General features: G+C 40.1%; 1 protein-coding gene across 2 annotated transcripts in view; it reads right to left on the bottom strand.

The window, feature by feature from the left end:
- Window positions 1-10,100, bottom strand: part of LOC123942382 (histone H2B type 1-M) — a 38,402-nt gene that overhangs the window by 22,515 nt on the left and 5,787 nt on the right. Inside the window, exon 2 of one of the 2 annotated variants that reach the window (XM_046006287.1) lies at window positions 7,512-7,633. The exons of the other annotated variant lie outside the window; for it this stretch is intronic. The gene's annotated coding sequence lies outside the window, so the exon portion shown is untranslated. Of the gene's footprint in view, window positions 1-7,511; window positions 7,634-10,100 lie in introns of those variants that run through there. 2 annotated transcript variants of the gene reach the window in all.

The raw sequence follows: 10,100 nt of genomic DNA, 5'->3' as shown, positions 1-10,100 counted from the left end.
TCTTGAAGTAAAATAGCCAAGGACTTGATAAACGGCAAACACGCCCTAGCACATCATGGCCCAGATAACAAGAAACCAAGGAAAACTCCCCAGATCTCCCAGAACAATACATACCCAGGAGCTGAAGCCTGACTAATAAACACATGAGATTGGGTTCCCTGGAGGCAAATATTAAGATACTGCACTTTTGTCAATTAATGGCAGCCTCTTGGGGAAAAGAGAATTCTAGGCCTTTCAACTGAACTGGAGAGACCTAGCACAGAACCAGGGCTCTTTGAGAAAACACAGGCCTACGGGCCTGGTGAGAATCTAGCAAAGATCCCTACAAAGAAAACTGGTTCCTCTCTGCAGGGGTCTGTGGAGGAGGGTAGAGGAAATTTGCCACAAAGATTCTACCTCAGACCTACTCACAGTCTAGAATTTCCACCAAAGCTTCCTAAAATTAAAGTGCTGCGGGGTTTGAGCGCCCTCTAGTGCCTCCTGAAGGCAAACGTAAACGCCTTCAGGAGGAAGCACCTTGAACCCAAGTTTCTGTACATACAGATTTATTTTCTTATTCAGAAATTGTTTCTTGAGCATATATTATGTGTCAGGCACCTCCTAGGAATTTGGGGTGTCCGAATATAGACTCATAATAAATGTGACCTAACCTAGGAGGAAAAACACTTTGAAGAGTCAGCTTCTAAACAAAAAAGGGCCTTAGATCCCCTCCTCTCCTTCAGCCAAAGAATTTCCTATATTGAAGTTATCAGAGACTATAAAATATTTACTGAAAGTTTAAGGAAATAAAAATGAAATAATGCAGTCAAGGAGCAAGGGACAATCAAAACCAGGTGTATTAAAACAACAACAACAACATGAAAGAGAACTACTAAAACTGAAAAAGAGCTATAGTCCATAATAAAAAAATAAAATCCACTGATAAGATGTAACCTTTAGGGCCTTGAGGCACTGGACCACATAGCCACTGTGTATGGCAGTACCTTCCAGAATCAGTAGAAGATCTTCAAATTTACAATTGTAGGACAAACTTTCAATATACAATTCTCAGAAATTCATATAATAACCAAGGAAAATGCTTATGGTTATAGAAGATTGAACAACAGGATGAACAAATTTCATCAATCTCTGATTCCTTCATTTAACACATAGAAAATCCTTGAATTTTTCAAAGTACACATTTAATAACTTCAAATTTTCAACACTGGCTTCAGAAAAGGTAACAATACATAGCAAAATATCAGTTTCATATATCCTGCACTCTTTTATCATAATCTAACTGAAGGGCAATAGAAAGGACTTTTTAAAGATAGTAAAAATAAAACAATCCCATATGCGTGGAAACTAAAAGCATACTTCTAAATGGATTAGAATGGACATCGTTAAAGAAAGTATGTAATAGAAATACTAATGAATAGAATTAACCAAGGAGGCAAAAGGCCTGTACTCCGAAAACCAAGAATTACTGATGAAGGAAATGAAAGATGACACACACAAATGGAAATACATTCCATGTTCATGGATTGAAGGAATTGATATCGTCAAGTTGTCCATACTACTCAGAGCAATCTGCAGAGTTACTGCGATTCTTGACAAAGTACTAACAGTATTTTTCACAGAACTAGGGTAAATAATCTTAAAATTTGTATGGAACCATAAAAGACCTTAAATAGCCAAAGCAATCTTGAGAAAGAAGAGTAAAGCTGGAAGTGTCAAAATCTCAGGTTGAGGAAAAAACTACAAAGCTATAATAATCAAAACAGTATGGTCTTGGCTTAAAAATAGATCAATGGAACTGGATAAAGAGCTCAGAAATAAACCAAACTTTTATGGCCAATTAATCTAAGAAAGGAGGCAAGAATATACAATAGGGAAATGACTCTTTCTTCAATAAATGGTGTTGGGAAAACTGGAGAGCTACATACAAAAGGACAAAAGTGGACCACTTTCTTATACAATATACCAAAATAAACTCAAAATGGATTATAGGTCTAAATGTGAGACCTGAAACCTTAAAGCTCGTAGAAGAAATCATGGGCAGTAATCTCTTCGATAATCTCTGTTTGCCATAGCAACATTTTTCTAGCCATATCTCCTGAGGCCAGGAAAACAAATAAATGTCTTTTTACACAGAGAGGGTAACCAACAACAAAACAAAAAGGCAACCTGCTGAATGGCAGAAGATACTTGCAAATGGTCCAATAAATTGTTCATATCCACAAAATATAAAGACTTACACAACTCAACACCAATAATAAAAATAAGATTGAAAAATGGACAGGCGATGTGTATAGACATTTTCCAATGAAGGGATACAAATGACCAACAGGCACGTGAGAAGATACTCAAATCAGTAATCACTGGGGAAATACAAATCGAAACCAGAATGAGATACTGCCTTACACCTGTCAGAATGCCTAAAATGAAAAAGGGAAATAACTGGTGTTGAAGATATGGAGAAATGAACGCTCCTGCTCTGTTGGTGGGAATGTAAATTGGTGCAGCCACTGTGAAAAACAGCATGGAGTTTCCTCAGAAACTTAAGAATAGAAATGCCATATGGTATAGCAATTTCACTACTGAGTATTTACCCAAGAAAACAAAAACAGTGACTAGCAAAGATACACACACCCTTATGTTTATTTTAGCACCATTTACAACAGCGAAGATGCAGAAGCAGATCTATGTATCCATAGATGAATGGATACAGGAGATGTGGGGCTGTGTGTATATGTATGTGTGGAGTGTGTCCACATGTAGAATGTAACATTAGCCCTAAAAAAGAATGAGATCTTGCCATTTGTGACAATAGGATGGATGGATGGACCTAGAGGGTATTATCCTAAGTGAAATAAGCCAGACAGACAAAAATACCATATGATTTCACTTATATGCGACTCTGAACAACATAACAAATGAACAAACAATGAAACAAAAAAGCAGAAACAGACCCATAAATACAGAGAAGAAAATGATGGTTGCCAGAGGGGAGAAAAGTGGGGGGATGGGCAAAATGGTAAAGGCGAGGTGGAGGAATAGGTTTCTAGTTGTGGAATCGATAAATCAGGTGGCCGAAAGGTACAGCATAGGGAATATAGCCAATGGTATTGTAGTGTAGTATAAGAGCTTGTGTGCTGACAGGTGGTGGCTACACTTGCGGTAAACGCAGGACAATGTATAGACTTGTCAAATCACTATGTTGTTAAAAAAGGTAAAAATAAAACAATCTTCTCCAATGCTTGCAAACTAAAAGCACACTTCGAAACACATGGATTAGAATGCATATCATAAGGGCAGCTATGTAATATTTTGAGATATATATGAAGGGGAATAATATATGTAAAACTGTTGAATATATTTGTAGTGGTACTAAAAGGGAAATATATAATATTAAATACATATGTTAAGGAACAAGAAACACTGAAGATACGTAAACTAGATATTCAACTAAAAAAGCTAGAATAAAAATGGGAGTAGATTGAGAATCGGACTTAGAATCCTTAGAATCTGTTGTACTGTTGTGAATGATGTCTGGCTTTTTTTTTCAATTCCAGATAGGTCATTGCTCATGTATAGAAAGGTCATGAATTGTTACGTGCTGCTTATATACCCACCAACCTTGTTGAACTCTTATGAGATCTATTTCTAAGTTTCCATGGATTTTTACATTGACATCTTTTTTAAAGTTTCCAGTTTATTCTTTTTTTTTTTTTTAAGATTTTATTTATTTATTTGACAGAGAGAGATCACAAGTAGGCAGAGAGGCAGGCAGAGAGAGGGGAAGCAGGCTCCCTGCTGAGCAGAGAGCCCGATGCGGGGCTGGATCCCAGAACCCTGGGATCATGACCTGAGCCGAAGGCAGTGGCTTAATCCACTGAGCCACCCAGGTGCCCCTGACATATTATTTTTAATTTGTCAATTTTAAAATTTTAAAAGAAAAATTAATAGAAAAACTAGGGATGATCCATAAACCAAAAGCTTGTTCTTTGAAAAACCTAATATTAGACAAGCCTCTAGCAAATCTAATTAGGAAAAAAAAAGCGTGTGTGCATATGGGGATGGGGGGCCGGGGTAGAGGGAAAGTTATGGGAATAAAGAAGAGAATGTCTTTACCAAAAGGAAGGGGTTAAGAACCATGAGAATATTACGAATAAGTTTTACAAATGAAAAAAGAAAAAAATAGATTTTTTTCATCCTTTTACATAGATAAAGATTAACAGAAAAGGATAATTTTCAAGAAAAAATACTAAGTGATGTGAATAAGCAAATTATGATTATAAGGAAATAGGATGGGCAATTAAAAAAAAATCTCTTCTACGCCCTTCAACCCAAATGATGCCAAGTACAGTTGGGTTTTACAGGTTTAAGTGAAATTGAAGGAATCCCAATTTTATAAAACCTGTTTCAGTAGGAAATAGATCTCTTACCTTTTTTCTTTTGAAAATCTATAACCTATTATCAGAACTGAACAGGAACAATACACACAAAAAAGACAGAAAATCATAGTTTTGTCTTACTTATGAACACTTATTTTAAGAAAATCTCCATTTAAAAAGCAAGCAAATGGAATCCAGAAAGCTATATTATTTAACATATAATAGTATATCATGCAGTTTATTCCAAGAGTGGAGGAAAAGTTTAACATCATAAATCTGCCAGTGTAAGGTATTAGTAGTGTAAAACTGTGGTCATCTCCGTAGATACTGAGAAATTATTTGCTAGAATAGAATACTCTTTCATCATACATGTTTTCAACAAACTAGAACAAGAGGGAGAGGATGTTTATTTTATATGGAGCAGCTACAGTGAGCATAACATATAATGCACAATTTTTGGATTCCTGAAAAGTTAAAAAAAAAAAAAAAGACAAAAGTTCTGTGGTACTACCCCCATTCCACATGGCACCAAGGCCCAGATAGCACCATGAGACAAGAAGTATAAAAAGGACAGAGAAAAATTCAATCAGGAAAAACTGTTATCTTTAGTTTTTGAAAATAATGTCATTAAAGAAAGCCACAAGACTCTATGAACAATTTGATCTAATAGAGCACAATAGGATTGATTAGTGGATACATGATAACCACATACAATTCATGGCTTTTGTATATATTAACAATACCCTATTGGAAACGAAGCAGGAAAACCAGACATCATTCCCATCAGTACTTCAGAGTCTAAGGAGTCTACATCAAAGAAAAAAAATTCCAAATCTATATGAATAAACTATAAAATGTCCTTGAAGGACATAAAACAAGACTGGTTTCATTTAAGAGACAGACATACACTGTACTATATTTATGTTTTGTGATGACACCATATGCTAAGATGTTCATAAATTCCAGAATAAACTAAAGTTTTAATGTGAGGCCACAAAAGTGCACTGAAGTTTTGGTAACATTGTAAAATGCACATTCATGAGCAGAAATAGTGAACACGATTCTAAGAAAGGGAAGAAAGAAAAAAGAGAAAGAAAGAAAAGAGAGAAAAAAAAAGTAAAGAACGGTAGGTGTTGATTTGGACAGGCACTTCAAGAGAGGCTAGGGTCATCTTAGGAATATAGCCTTGATCTGTTAAAACTATTTTAATATTTGTTCCAGTGTTTATAAGTCAGGCTGAGAAGAGGGCTCAGAGTAGCCTGGCTGGAGTTTGGTCTAAACTTTACCTGTTGTCTCTTGAATTAATTGTGAATGTAAGGTTACCAAGAGATGTCTTTAGTGTAGTGGGTTAGGGTAAGGACCCCGGGTCAAAATCAGAATCCCCCTGCCACTTGCTAACTGTATGACATGGGGGTAAGTATAATTTTAAGATTGAGATGACTCCATATACATGAGCGTAATTGGGTTAATAGTTCACAAGTGTGTTATGAGGATTACACGATTCACATCTGGAAAGAACTGGGAAATGTATCTGGGTATTTGCAAATAACAACAAACATGTGTTGTTTTTTTTTAACAGATTTTATTTATTTGACAGAGATCATCACAAGTAGGCAGAGAGGCAGGCAGAGAGAGAGAGAGGAAGGGAAGCAGGCTCCCCGCCCAGCAGAGAGTCCGACATGGGGCTCGATCCCAGGACCCTGGGATTATGACCGAGCTGAAGGCAGCGGCTTAATCCACTGAGCCACCCAGGCGCCCCAACAAACATGTTTTTAAGGTAAATAAAAAGAACTGGGAAGGACAGTGTGTTACCTGCTCCCAAGGCATCACTGTCTTTTGTGGAACCTAGGGACTTCTGACTTCTTGGGCCTTTTCCTCCACTAAAATAATAACAATAACATTATTAGAATTACATAAGGCTAACTTATTACATTATATATTAGAGCGTTTTGGTCAATGTCACAGTTTATATTTATCTTCTGACTTCGGAAGAAATTAAAATTTTGATGCACCTCAAAAAGTACCCTGGAGCCTGTGCCCACTGTGCCTAATGCATGGAGGACTGCGTGCACCTGACCATGAAATTAAAACAAGACAAAACAGAATTACAGAGTAGGGAATTATTATCCACACACACACACACATACATATTACGCGCACACGAAATGCTCTGGAAATCTGCGGACCGTGAGTACCGGGTGTGTAAGCCGGCTGCTCCGCGGACGTCCCGTGAGGGTCCCTCGGCCACTGCAGAAGAGGGACGGGGCCGGCTCACCCACAGCCGGGCACCCCGGGACACTGCTGTCCTGCTGCTCGGGCGGCACAGCACTCGGCTCGGCGCTCTCTTCTCTGCGGACCGCCCAGTGCCCGGTGGCGAAGGAGCAGCCGCAGCCCCGCGAGCCCGGGTGACCAGCTTCTGCGCGCCAGTAGGGGGCGCCGCGGGAACTCGCCCCGCCGAAGGCGACCGGAAGAAGCCAGACGGCGCGCGACCCCGCGGGGGAGCCGGAAGAACGTAATGAGACGTAAGTCTCGTTGGGGCAATGGGCGGAACGGGTACGGAGAAATGAGGGGGCGGTATGGAGGGCGTGGCCAGGAGACGGAGATGAGGGGGCGGGGCTTGCCGGGCCGCAGCACGCTTGCGCGGACGCGGAGGTCGACAGTGGCCGCTGCCGGTTGCTAGGACTTTTCAGTTCTAGTTTACACCTGAGTGTGACTGTGTTGGTGTTTGGTACTATTCAAGGAAATCCCCTTTTCTGGTTGAAATCACAGTTCTCTGGCGCGAGTCCCCGGACCGGCAGCATCAGCAGCACCTGGGTAATAGAGACATGCAAACAATCGGATCTTGCCAGAGATCTAGCGGGTCAGAATCCGGGAGGTGGGGCCCAGTAGTTTACAGACTACTTCAGGTGATCTGGGTGCACGCTGAAGTTTGGGACTGCTTTGAAGTGTCGTGTTTCCCTTAGTTCCGACGCTGGGGGTGACTCCGCCAATGGCAGCTGAGCTAAACCAGGCTGTTTACCTTCCACAGGGCCTAGGTCTTACCCACTCAGACTTGGACGCCAGAGGATAAAGTGAAAAATAAATTGTATGTCTGGAAAGGCGAGATCTAGGAGAAGGATTGGACTCAACACTGAATGCAGAATTCTTTGTCTCCAGATTTTATTACTCATAGCATCTCATCTACAGACGTGTGGCCCTCACTTAGACTTCTCCATCAAAGGTACTCGTGGTAAATAATGAATTCCCAGTCGCTGGGCCTGTAAGGAAGTAAATTCTATTTTTATAATAAAAACAAAAAATGAAAAAGCCAAACACTGTTTGGGCTCCTCCACTTAGCGAAGGCTCTCCTGATGAGGCAATGTACAGCAAACCAGGATTGGATCTGGGCAGAATATTCACATTAACCAATCATTCTCAGGCAGATCACTTTTCATACTTCCTAACATCTATGAGCTGATTCCTTTACTGTTTGCATTCATTTTTTCTCTGCATTCATACGTCTTCCCTAACTGAAGAAATAAAGAGGTGCTCTTTTGCCAACAGCATTCACATTTGGTATACAAGAGAGGTAGTTGTTTTCACATGTGCTGATATAACTCTCTTTAAATGCTTCCTACACTTTAGTCATCTTTTGCATGATCAGATAATGAATCACATCCCGTTTAGTCAAGAGATATTCCTGAACAAAATGATCTTTGTTCCAAAACTCCAGCTATCTTTGTTGGGGATTTAACTACTTGGGATTCAAGTAGTTCAAAGGCTCATATTTTCCTCGAGTCTTTGACCTGAAGAGAATTGGCTACTCTCATTCTCATTTTAATTCAACAAGGAAAATGTAATAGTTGCTAACAGTTGTTAAGTGATTACAAAATATCCATGCCTGATTTAAGAGCTTTGCATGACTTACCTCAATCCTTAAAGTAATTCTAAGACATAATATGACATTCTTTTTTTCTTATGTAAATGGGGAAAGTGAGACTCAGAAACAGGGTCACTCATTCTGCAGAGCCATTGCAACAGCTCAGCTCTGGCCCCTCCCTGTTGTTACAGATGCACATGTCCTTTCGTTATGATTGCTGCAAATCATCATTGAGAGCCCACCGTGTGTCTGGAACAGCCTTAGTCCTTAGGGAGTCAGCAGCATAAAACCTAACCCTATCCAGTGGAGCTTACACTCTAGAGAATGGGAGGAGGAAACAATACACAAATTCATGTCAGTTTTGCTAAGTGTAATGAAGAAGAATGAACAGAATAAGTTAAGAATGGGATAGAAGGCGCCATCTTACTTGTGCTGGTCAGAGAGTGTCTTCCAGATGTGGTAGCGTGGTAATCCATCCACTCACCCCAACACCCAAGAAATGGGGGGAGTATTTCGTGTGTAACAGGTGGTACACCCAGATAAAGCATCCCAAACATGACGAGGTCTATCCCCTCATCTCGTTCTTTTCCCTTTCAGCTTTCTCCGACTAGCACTCTCTGGCTTCTCTTGGGTCTTCAGGCTCTGTCTCTCCTTGCATAGTTGCCATTTGCTTCCTCTGTCTTTTCTGAGTCCCTCTCCATTTCTCTTGCCTTTATTCTTCCCCCTATGCTCCTCTGTCTTTCCTAAAAAGTAGCCATAACTTGGTTGTGAGATGTAATGTTTTGTACTTATGAAACACAGCTTAACCTTCATGGTTGAAATTTCAGACAAAATTCTAAAACGTTAGTCCTTCCCTTTTCCACAATTCCTGTTCCCTCTCCATGGTAGCAGGTATCACAGTTAGGAAAGGAAAAGTCACTCAAATGCTGCTGTTCAATTAAAGCAAAGAGAGCCTTTTTTCCCGTGTAGCGCCACGCGCCCACGCCAGCAAAATGAAGGTCAGGAACTCAGAACTTCCCCCAACATGATCTCCATTTCTCCTCAGTTTTCTTGCCTGCAGCCAGGGTTTGGAAGGCAGTTGGGAGTATAAGTCACGGAGGATACTGCTGAAGCCGTTCATCTGAATAAAGTACAAAAAATAGCCTTCAATAAGAACACTCCATATAAAACTTTTGGGTTCACAGTCGATCTAAATAGCCAAAACTATGGGACAGAACTATCAAAAAAGCAGTTAGTTGGAGAATTCAAGTTATGGTCAATGACAGATATCTAATTCATAAAAATGTGGATTTTCTTACGACTATGTGTGTAGTAAAGCACTAACATTTCCAAAGGAAGGTGTGGCCTTTGCCCTTTGCTGGGAGGTGATGTCTGGGCCCTTGGAATGTCCTGCAGGATAAGAGTATCTGTTTAAGAAGAGGCCTTGGGCTGCACAGGAGAGTGTAATAACGTCCTTTACGTTGGAAGCTTTGGGCCCTGTGACGTCGGGACTACCTGCAGAGGGACTGTGGACTAAAAGATCGAGCACATGGACAGTCAACAGTCAACCATGTTTATGTGATAAAGGCCTGTGGTTGGCAGTGTGTATTGTGTTGTTGTAATGTTGTGTTGCAGGAGGCATCAACACTCCCCACACCCACAAAGGAAAAAGACTACTAGAAGCTCTGAGTTGGGACCCCTTAGAGACTCTGTTCATGTGCCTCTTACCTTGGCTTATTTAAAGCAAAAACAAAAACAAAAACTTTTAAATATAACTTAATTAACATATAGTGTATTATTAGTTTCTGGGGTAGAATTTAGTGATTCGTCAGTTGCATAGAACACTCAGTGCTCATTCCATCAATGGCTGCCATAATGCCCATCCC

Source organism: Meles meles, chromosome 5 (genome assembly GCF_922984935.1).
Source record: "Meles meles chromosome 5, mMelMel3.1 paternal haplotype, whole genome shotgun sequence".
NCBI classification, from domain to species: Eukaryota; Metazoa; Chordata; class Mammalia; order Carnivora; family Mustelidae; genus Meles; species Meles meles.
The sequence above is the reverse complement of the archived record's forward strand: the minus strand, read 5'-3'. Positions and strand labels throughout refer to the sequence as shown.